Below are 11,717 nucleotides of genomic sequence, written 5' to 3'. Positions count from 1 at the left end.
TATCATTTCTTAAGGTGCCTGCCTTTATATTATTGTTTATACATCTTGGTGTTTTCACAATATATTTGTTTCATGGCATAAATTTCCCTCTAGGCACTGCTTTTGCTGCATCCCACATTCTTTGAAACATTTTGGTCTCATTTATTTCAAAATAAATTTAATTTTTCTTGAGACTTCTTTGATCTTATGTATTATTTCAAAGTGTGTTGTTGAATCTCCACGTGTTGAAGGGTTTACCAGTTCTCTTGCTGCTATTGATATCTGCTTCTTTTTTATTGTTATGTTGTTTATATCTAGATAAATGTCTTTGAGGTCTTAAGAGCATAGCTTGTATGATTTTTGTTTTTTCAGATTTGTTAAGGTTTGTTTTATATGCCAGAATGTATTCTGTTTTGGTGAATGTTCCATGTAAACTTAAAAATGTGTATTTTGCCCTTGTTGCATAAAGCGTTCCATAGATTACAATGAAATCAAATTGTTTCATAGTGCTTCTTCAATTCAGCTCTGCCCTTCCTGATTTTCTGCCTGATGAAATTTATAGCTTTTGATAAAAGGGTGGTGATGTATGACTGTAATAATGGATTCATGTATTTCTCCTTGCATTTTTTCAGACCTTGCTTTATTTACTTTGCCCCTTTGTTGTTCTGAGTGTACACATGAAGGATTCATTTGCCTTCTTGGAGAATGGAACTTATTGTCATTTTGTAAAGCTGCTTTTTATCTCTGAGATTTCCTTGGTCTGACATCTGCATTGTCTGAAATTCTTACACTAGTGCCACCTTTCTTTTGATTGGTTTTGGCATGGTGCATTTTTCTCTATCCCTTTAGCTTTCATCTACCTGTGTGTGCATCTTTAAAATTTTCTTTTTTATACAACGTACAGTTACAATTTTTAACATCTGATATTACTGTGTTTGTCCTTCATTTGTTTTGAGACAATTGATGATTGAAGTGTGATTAATACAGTTGGGTTAACATTTACCACACCTCCTAATGTTTCTGTTTGTTGCCCTGGCTCTTTCTTTCATTGGCCTCTTGCCCCCTGCCCACCATCCCCCCAACTTTTTCTACCTTCTCTGGCTTTATTGACCATTTTACCTGGTTCTTCATTTTATCCTCTTTTAGGCTATCGATTACATATTTTTATTTTTTTAATTACATTTTTTAAAAACTTTTTTAGTGGTCACCCTTGGGCTTTCCATTTAGAACTAACCCACATCCTCTGTCAAGTAACACTTGACTTCTTCAGTGGTTGTACAGTTACCTCATACCAAACTATTCTCAGCTCGCCCATCATATTCCACAAGGTTTTCATTAACAATGTCATTGTTGCTAATACTGTTTTACATACTGTCATCTATTATATATGATAATATAAAAATTGTCTCTTCCTCTTCTAATCCACTTTCATTTGTATTCTTTCTTATGAATTTTGAACATTTCTTACAAAGCAGGTTGACTAATGACAAATACCCTGAATTTTTGTCTCAGAAAGTCTTTACTTCTTTATTTTTTAAAAATAATAGTGCTTGATACAGAATCCTGTACAATTTTTTTTTTAATTTATTTGCTTATTTCTGGCTGCCCTAGGTCTTTGTTGCTGTGTGCCGGCTTTTCCTAGTTGAGTCGAGCGGGGACTACCCTCTAGTTGCAGTGCTCAGGCTTCTCATTGAGGTGGTTTCTCTTATTGCAAAGCACAGGCTCTAGGGCACAAGGGCTTAGTTGCCCTGAGGCATGTGGGATCTTCTGGACCAGGGATCAAACATGTCCCCTGCATTGGCAGGCAGATTCTTAACCATTGGACCACCAGGGACGTCCCCTCCTCTTTAGAGTCTTAAAATATATTCTTACTGAGCTTCATGGGTCTACCATTGTTATCTCTGGTTAATTTTAGGAAAATCTCAGTGATTGTTAGTTATACCTCTGTTTCTTTCTTTTGCTTCAGTTACTTTCATTATATGTATTTTAAATCTTGTGTTAAAAAAGGATATGCTAAGGTTTCTGGGTCTTTTTCTTTTGTTTTTGCATTACACGCTGGTGTAACTTTTTCCCCCCCCAGCACAGGCCTTAACAGAATATTTGTGGCATATTTGAGAACCATCTTTATTTTCTCTTTCCCAGTTAGTCTTATGGTTCTAGGAAGACTTTACTTCAGTTTCTTCATTCTCTTCTCAGGAGATTGGGAATCACAGCTTGTAATGCCATAAACTCCAGACTGGAAGTTAGCCAGGCAGCAGCTAGGGTGTCTACTCAGGAAACACTAGGTCCTGCAATTGCAGAATGGAGACTTTATGTTGTTTTGGAGGAATCCACTGATGAAATCTTTAAATGGACAAATTCACCATCAGTACATATGGACTTTAGTGAACATGCTTGCTCTCTGTAGCTCTTATTATCCTTTCCTCAAGGGGACAGGGTTTGACCAGAAAGAGCTATTCTGGCTATTATCTCAGTGTGGGCTCTTTAGTTTGGCTGGAAGAAGCTCTGAGACACACAAGTAGAGGGTTTTGTGGTCTCAGTTGTTATTCCTTTTTCCTCAGGTCTGAGCTATAAGTTTAGAATAACTTCCCAGCTGCATGAAATTACAGAGAGAGAGGAAAGGGAAGAACACAGTCTGTGATCTTTATTAGACAACTTAAAAGCAGGGCTTCCCCACAAGATTTACATTTAGTCAGGAACATTAGATTACTTCCGAAGGCCTAGAGGACTTTGGGACTGTGTGGCCAAGTGGGCTTTGGTAAAAATTTGATTTCTACAGGCCTCCTGGATGCCCATGTTTGGTTTACTTATACAGACATTAAAGAGCCAAACCAAGGCACCTGAACTAGCTTGCCATATTCTCCTTAGAAAGTACCTTTGAGTAATAAACATCTTTCTATTGATGCACTTGACATCAGTGTTGACATCTGATCCCACTGGGTAATGATAAAACAGAAGATAATGATAAAACAGAAGATAATGCACAGATAATGTGACATTATCTTCTGTGACAAACATGTATTCAGGGTAGGATATTTTAGAACATGAGGAAAGATATCCAAGTATGATCAGAGAAGAAAAACTCAGAAACCACCAACATGATCACAAGCAGAGGAATGAATAGTGAAAATGATAAACAGTCTTAAAAGGGGAAAAAAAAAAAAAAAACTTGAGTGGATGGTTTCTGCTCCAATATGTAAAAAGCTCTGAGTGATCATTGTTATCTTCACAACAATAAAAAAAAGTTGAAAAACCTGAAAAGCAAAACCTGTTCTTAGATTCATGGGAGATTTGAGTACATGGCCAACAATGCTTCCTAAATCAGAGACAGACATAGAATCAGAGACAGTCAGTTACCTGGAGGTGAAACAGCTAGAGCCAGTAAACCTCAGGGAACATTTAAACTGGTAACTTGAATTTGTTGGAGATACAGATTGGATCAGCTTGAGATTTAAAACCTTTTGAGAATTCAGTCTCAGGGAACCCCTCAAATTTATGAATTTTTCATTCAGGAGCCCAACCAGGGCTGAATGATGGAAAAAATGCCTCTTTCTTCATGCAGGAATCAGTGGAAACCATTTTGATATGCACTCAAAGCATTCTATTTCCTGGTTTGTTTGTTTTTTATGTGGACCATTTTTTTAAGTCTTTATTAAATGTGTTATAATATTGCTTCTGTTATTTTTTTATGTTCTGATTTTTGGCTGTGAGAGATATGGGATCTTAGTTCCCCAACCTGGAATAGAACCTGCTCCCCAGAATTGGATGTCAAAGTCTTAACCACTGGACCATCAGGGAAGTCCATTCTGTTCCCTTCAATTCAGGCTCTCTCTTTAAACTAATTTGCCAAAACTTTATCTGAAATGGGACAGAGCAGTCAGACAATTCCCTGACCCTTCAGGTGTCCTCTGTGACAAACGGGAGGGAATAAATACAATCCCTGGCTCATAGTCCAGGGATTCTGTCCTGCCAAAATATTATAGGTTTAATCGTAAGAGAACGTTTTTCTACACCAGTACCGTCCTATCCTATAAACAGAGCTCAGTATAAAAAGAGTGGATTAAAACAGAGTTTTAAGACACAGACTACTTAAGATTGAGTTTCTAGGTATACCCAAACACAGCAGGGCAGAGATACACAAGGACACATGTAGACAACATAAGGACTAGTAAAACGGAAACTTATAAACACCTATATTAGGAAAGAGACCAAATTAACAGCCTAAAATTACACCTCAAAGAACTGGAAAAAGAACAACAAATATAAAATGAGAGTATCCTTAAAATTACAAAGCATGGTGAAAAGAAATTAAGACAAGTGTAAATAAACGGGAAAACATCCCAATTCATGGTTCAGGGAAGTTAATATAGTTGCACTGGCACTATTCCACAAAAGGATATGAAGATTCAATGTAATACCTATCATAATGCCAGCTAACATCTTTGTAAGAAATTGGCAGATGGCAAGCTGATTCATAGTTTTATATGAGTGGGGAAATGCCACTGGGGGATTAAAGGCTCAAAGCTAGCAAATGCCAACTATTAAAATGGCGCCAGACTGTTACAGGTGGTGGAGTCACCTTTAGTGTCTGTGTTTCTAACCAAGGGTCACAATTTGGATTGATCTGACAGATTTAAGCTAAGACCCTGATCCCTATAAGGACATAATACCCTATTATTTCAGGGTCCCCCGATACAGGCCATCCTCGTGTGCTGTCCTTACTTGATTCATTTGGGAATTCAATCAGTGTTTCCCTGTGCCTCGGAGTTCACTAAGAACTAGACGAAAACGTGTACTCGGGCAGCGCCCAGCCAGGAAGAAGTTCCACTTTAATGCAAATATCCGTTGCCGGGTCAGGACGCCGCCCGACGACGGAGGCTGGTTCTGCAGACACGCAACCTCCTGCCCTGCTGTCACTCAAGCGTGGGGCGTTGCCTCTCAAACAGTCCAATCAGGAGCCCCGCTGGGTAAGGTGGGTGGGGAGACGTGCCGCACTGGCGCGGAAGACCCACCTCACTAGGGATCTTGAGTCGCTGATGACATCTGGTTTGTCGCAGTGTCTCTCGCGCTGTGCTCGCGATGGTCGTGGGAGTCATAGGAGGGACTCAAGGAAACCTAGCAATGGTGAGTGGGCTGCCCCGAGATGTGGAGTCAGGGTGGAGGGTCTGGTCGGAACCGGTCGTGGCGGGACTCGGGTCTGCGGACACCATACGTGCTCGGACTTCTGTCCCCTATATCAATCAGCGTGGGGCGGGGCCGGCAACTGGGCCCTCGGGCGTCGAGGGCGCCTCAGGGCGCACGGGGACTTGGCCCTTGAGCCCGGAGTCCCTCTGAGCAGCTCAGCGCCTGCAGCCCCGCGTCTTCCTCATATTGTGAGGTTACAACAAGGGAGGGTCGTCAGGGAAGAGTCCTGACTGCGTCTGCTGGGATTGTACGCGAGAGGAACAGTGCTCTGTGGAGTTCATCGTCTTTCGCTTCCCCTCCGAGGGCGAGGAACTCGTTTTCTTCCGAGTTTTACAAGTGGTTTTGTTTTTAGAGCGGGGTCTCAAATCCACAGCTCTGCACCACCCCCAACCTCCGTCGCCAGCCTGGCTCTGGCAATAAACCCTGAATTTCCAGATCCTTCCTTTCATTCCCAGAGCCAGCTTCCCCTTTCGGAGTCACAGCATCGTTATAACTGCGGTGCATTTCAAAGGGACAAAATATTTTAATAGTTTATCCTTTTCCTACAGAGCCATGGATGGCTCTTAAAGACTTTTTTTTTTTTAATCTGTGGATATTTTATGTGAGTAGAAAGCCGAGGAACCACATGGAATCATGTACATTGTATGAAAACCTTTTGCCTCTCCCCGCAAAAGGACACATGCATCCTATGGGAAGTCTTTAGGGTGGAGTTTATTCTTTGAAAACTTCCCCAACGTTCTCATCTGTCAGCACTACCTCTCCCTGGATTTGTCACCTTGAACAGATTTAAAGTCTCCGTTTTCCAAGAAAGGAAAAACATGTAATCAATACAGCCGTAAGGACAGTATAAAATAGTTCAAACAGGCGAGAAAAGGTGACTTTGAGACAAAATAGAATATTTTTGTATTAATTCCATTTGTTAAGAATTTTGCTTTCACTCTTTCTTTCCCTGAACGTGTATAGTATGTTTCTGAGGCCTGTGCTTACTTTTGGATGTTTTCAAATGGAACTGCATGGCTTAGACCAGAAGTGTTCAAGTATAGTTATTTACAGGTGTAATTATTTACAGATGAATTTCTTGCCACAGAAATAATAATTAACTGACATGTTTTATTCTGGATGGAATAGATATTTGGGGGTTTCTGCTTGAACTACTTGTGTGCCTTACTATTTTCTTTCCTCCTTCCCACATAAACACTGGGTTTAAGTAATTTTGCTCTAAAACTAGCTTCATGTCATTTACAATCTCAGTGTTCCAAAGGAAGTCTAGGGAGAGGAGAGGTCTGCGGTCGGTGAGCCTCACTAAGGCCCCCATGAGTCTGCAACGGGAAGTACTCCAAGACCCAGTTGCTTCTTCCTGGGAAGCCTCCTCTTACAGGTGTCCTACAAACTCACACCCATCACAGAAGGAGCCTTTATAGTGAGAGATGTAGAACTTTGGAAAGCTGAGGGTTCACCTTTACGTAAGAGTGGGGATGATGCCTTTTTTGGGGTTGTTGTTTTGGTTCCGTAGGCCTAGACTTTTTTTTTTTTTTTTTTTTTAACTTATTTATTTGGCTGCTCCGGGTCTTAGTTGCTGTAGGCAGGTCTTTGATCTCCGTTCCAGCCTGCGGGATCTTTAGTTGTAGCATGTGGGATCTAGTTCCCTGACCAGGGATTGAACCCAGGCCCCCTGCAGTGCGAGTGTGGAGTCTTAGCCAGTGAACCACCAGGAAAGTCCCTGGCCTAGACATTTTTAGACATGGTGTTTGAGTTTTGCATCCACAGTGTAGGTGCAGTTAGTATAATTTGTCCACAACGGGAAAGTCTGTGAAGATCAGATGTTCTGTCTCAGGGCAAAGATTTATGAACTGGGAAGTTCCTTTTGGGTGAGAATTAAAGTGAATCAGGTTGAGAGTTTCCTAACTTGTGAAAATGGAAGTTTGGGAGAAGGAGAGCTTCCATGCTTACAGGAGAGGGGAGGGCATATGGCACTTGCAGAGTTCATTCCTATGACTGCTCACGTGTACCCTGTCTTCCTTAACCAGGGATGACCCACTCTAGGGGTTCCATCTCAACTCAGAGTGTTTAGACCCCAAGTCTGGAATATGTTCAACTTTCTGAAAGTGGATTTTTCTTCTGAATTTTAGGGAAGCAGGCTGCTTCCTGGTTCTTTTTTTAATTTAATTTTTATTTTATATTAGAATATAGTTGATTTACAATGTTGTGTTAGTTTCATGTTTACAGCCAAATGATTCCAGTATACATACACATATATCTATTGTTTTTCAGATTATTTTCCCATATTGGTGGTTACAGAATATTGAGTAGAGTTCCCTGTGCTATACAGTAGGTCATTGTTGGTTATATTGTTTATCTGTTTTGATTCCAGTATTTGAGTTTCCTTTCCTTTGGATTCTTTTGTCTTAAATATTGCACCCCTTTAACTAGTTTGCAGTAGCACTTGGGATTTTAGTTGATTGAGAGAGATGATGTAAGGCATAAAAATTGTGGAACCAAATAGAATTTTGATTCATTTAGGCAAGAGAATCTCAAGATGTAAGATGGGTGTAATTAAATTCTCAGATGGTCTTTCCACTTTTAGATCAGTTTATGTGCCTTGCTCTAGAGAACTTTGACATTTAAAAAACTCTACTATTTCTAAAGTAATGCACAAAATTCTCCAAACCAGGCTTCAGCAATATGTGAACTGTGAACTTCCAAATGTTTAAGCTGGTTTTAGAAAGGGCAGAGGAACCAGAGATCAAATTGCCAACATCCATTGGATCATCGAAAAAGCAAGAAAGTTGCACAAAAACATATATTTCTGCTCTATTGACTATGCCAAACCCTTTGACTGTTTGGATCACAATAAACTGTGGAAAATTCTTCAAGAGATGGGAATACCAGGCCACCTGACCTGCCTCTTGAAAAACCTGTATGCAGGTCAGGAAGCAACAGTTAGAACTGGACATGGAACAACAGTCTGGTTCCAAATAGGAAAAGGAATACATCAAGGCTGTATATTGTCACCCTGCTTATTTAACTTATATGCAGAGTACATCATGAGAAACACTGGGCTGAAGGAAGAACAAGTTGAATCAAGATTGCCGGGAGAAGTATCAATAACCTCAGATATGCAGATGACACCACCCTTGTGGCAGAAAGTGAAGAAGTACTCAAGAGCCTCTTGATGAAAGTTAGAGAGTTGGCTTAAAGCTCGACATTCAAAAAACTAAGATCATAGCATCTGGTCCCATCACTTCATGGCAAATAGATGGGGGAACCGTGGAAACAGTGACAGACTTTATTTTGGGGGTCTCCAAAATCACTGGCAAGAATACACAGAAGAACTGTACAAAAGAGATCTTCGCCACCCAATCACAGTGGTGTTATCACTCACCTAGAGCCAGACATCCTGGAATGTGAAGTCAAGTGGGCCTTAGAAAGCATCACTATGAACAAAGCTAGTGGAGGTGATGGAATTCCAGTTGAGCTATTTCAAACCCTGAAAGATGATACTGTGAAAGTGCTGCACTCAATATGTCAGCAAATTTGGAAAACTCAGCAGTGACCAACAGGACTGGAAAAGGTTCGTTTTCATTCCATAACTATTAATAAATATAATTAATAAGCCATTCATTAATAATATGCTTCTTATTTTTTACAGCAGTCATATGGTAGAGATGCTGTAAAAATAAAGAAGGTAATCAGTATGGGGAAACGTTTAGCCAGATTTCAAATCATAATCAGGAAAAGAAAACTACTGGAATAAAACTATACGAGTTCAGTATATATGGACAGGTCTTCATGAATCATTCTTTAATAGGCACATGACATCTCATACTACACCAAAATCATGTGAGTATCAGGAATATGAAGAGAAACCATATAAATGCAAAGAATGTGGGAAGGCCTTTAAGCATTGTCGATCTAGACACACGCATGAGAAGATTCACACTGGAGAGAAACCCTATGATTGTAAGAAATGTGGGAAGGCCTTCAAGCTTCGCCAATCCATTCAAAGACATGAAAGAATTCACACTGGAGAGAAACCCTATGAATGTAAAAGATGTGGAAAAGCCTTCATATATCACCACAACTTTCAAAAACATGAACGAACCCATACTGGAGAGAAACCCTAATGATGTAAGCACTGTGGTAAAGCCCTCAGTTCTCTCAGATACTGTCGAATTCATGAAATAACACACACTGGAGAGAAACCTTATAAATGTAAGCAATGTGGTAAAGCTTTTAGTTGTCTCAGTTACTTTATAAAACATGAGAGAATTCATAGTGGATTGAAACCATATAAATGCAAGCAATGTGGTAAAGCCTTTCAGTTGTGCCAGTTACATTCGAAGACATGAAAGGACACATACTGGAGAAAAGCCCTATGAATGTAAAAAATGTGGTAAGGCCTTCAGTTGTTCACGTTCCTTTCGAAAACATGAGAGAACTCATACTGGAGAGAAACCGTATGAATGTAAGCAATGTGGTAAAGCCTTCAGTTATTCTAGATCCTTTCAAAGTCATGAAAGGAGACACAGTGGAGAAAAGCCCTATACATGTAAAAATTGTGATAAAGCTTTCACTTGTCCAAATCCCTGCTGAAAACATGAGAGGACTCATTCTGGACAGAAACCCTATGTATGTAAGGAACATGAGAAAGTCTTCAGTTCTCTTACAAAATTTCAAAGACACATGATGAAGCACATGGGCTATGAACCTTATAAATGTAAAGACTATGGGAAAGTCTTTGATTGTCCCAGTTACTTTTGTTGTCATGAAAGGACTCACAGTGGAGAAAAGCCATATAAATGTAAGGAATGTGGTAAGGCCTTCAGTTTTCCTTGTTGTCGTCAAATACATGGAAGAAATCATACTGGGGACAGGCCCTATGAATGTAAGCAGTGTGGTAAAGCCTTCACTTACCTCAGTTCTATTTGAAAACATGAAAGAACTCATACTGGAGAGAAGTCCTATGAATGTAAGGAATGTGGAAGGGCCTTTATTTATTCTTCAAATGTTCAAAGACACATGATCGTGCATACTGGTGACGGACCTTGCAAATGTAAGGACTGTGGGAAAGGCTTTGGTTGTCCTAGTTCATTACAAACATATAAAAACACTCACAATGGAGAGAAACCCTGTTCATGTAGAACTTGTAGTAAAGCCTTCCCAGTTCTTGTTGAAACCATGAAAAAAATCCATAATGGAGAATAGTGCCATAAATGTAAGAAATGTATGAAAGCCTTTATTTGTCCCAGTTCATTCCAAATACATAAAAGAGCTCACACTAGAGAGAAACCCTATTTTTGTAAACAATATGGAAAAGCCTTCAGCACTCCCAGTTATGTTCAAATACATGAAAGAACTCATACCAGGGAGAAAATGAATGAAAAGAATGTGGAAAAGCCCTCATATATCACCCAACCCTCCCAGGACACATGAGAGTACACACTGGAGAGAAATGGTATGTATGTAAGGAACATGGAAAAGCCTTTAGTCCCATTTCTCTGGGAAGCCATGGAAGGACTGGAGAGAATTGTATTGAATGTAAACTATTAGGAAAACCTTCACTTGCCCCACATCCCTACAGAAAAACCGTATAAAAATGTACATAAGATAGAAACCTTGTAACTGAAAAACAAGGGAAACTTCCAATTTTAACAAATATTTTCAGTCATGTGAAAATTCTACTGGAAAGAAGTCATCCATGTAAGTACTATTATGGATAAGCTGTCAGAAAATTCACAACATGAAAGAAATAAATTTCGTGCATACGTTTTCTTTGTAATTTGACTCATTCTCAAAGTGATTTTCTATTGTATGGATTTGTAGTTAGTTTTACAAGTATTCATTGAGGTGAGATAATTTTGTAGGTACTCATTAACCAATCAATTCAGTCGCTCAGTCGTGTCTGACTTGTGACCCCATGGACTGCCGCATGCCAGGCTTCCCTGTCCATCACTAACTCCTGGAGCTTACTCAGACTCATGTCCATTGCGTTGGTGATGCCATCCAACCATCTCATCCTCTGTCCTCCCCTTTTCCTCCTGCCTTCAGTCTTTCCAAGCATCAAGGTCTTTTCCAATGAGTCAGTTCTTTGTGTCAGGTGGCCAAAGTATTGGAGTTTCAGCTTCAACATCAGTCCTCCCAATGAACATTCAGGACAGATTTCCTTTAGGATGAACTGGTTGGATCTCCTTGCAATCCAAAAAACTCTTAAGACTCTTCTCCAACACCGCAGTTCAAAAGCATCAATTCTTCGGTGCTCAGCTTTCTTCGTAGTCCAACTCTCACATCCATACATGACTACTGGAAAAACCATAGCTTTGACTAGATGGACCTTTGTTGGTAAAGTAACATCTCTGCTTTTTAATATGCTGTCTAGATTGGTCATAGCTTTTCTTCCAAGGAGCAAGTAAGTGTCTTTTAATTTCATGGCTGCAGTCACCATCTTCAGTGATTTTTTTCTGTCACTGCTTCCACTGTTTCCCAATCTATTTGCCATGAAGTGATGGGACTGGATGCCATGATCTTAGTGTTGAGTTTTAAGCCAACTTTTTCAC

At 39.9% G+C, this 11,717-nt stretch overlaps 1 pseudogene; it reads left to right on the top strand.

The window, feature by feature from the left end:
- The first annotated feature begins 8,975 nt into the window (after nucleotides 1–8,975).
- On the top strand, nucleotides 8,976–10,368 carry LOC136156133 (zinc finger protein 709-like; annotated as a pseudogene).
- Nucleotides 10,369–11,717: the final 1,349 nt, after the last annotated feature.

The sequence above is a fragment of the Muntiacus reevesi genome, chromosome 1 (assembly GCF_963930625.1).
Source record: "Muntiacus reevesi chromosome 1, mMunRee1.1, whole genome shotgun sequence".
NCBI lineage: Eukaryota > Metazoa > Chordata > Mammalia > Artiodactyla > Cervidae > Muntiacus > Muntiacus reevesi.
This window is presented reverse-complemented; position numbering and strand designations above follow the sequence as displayed.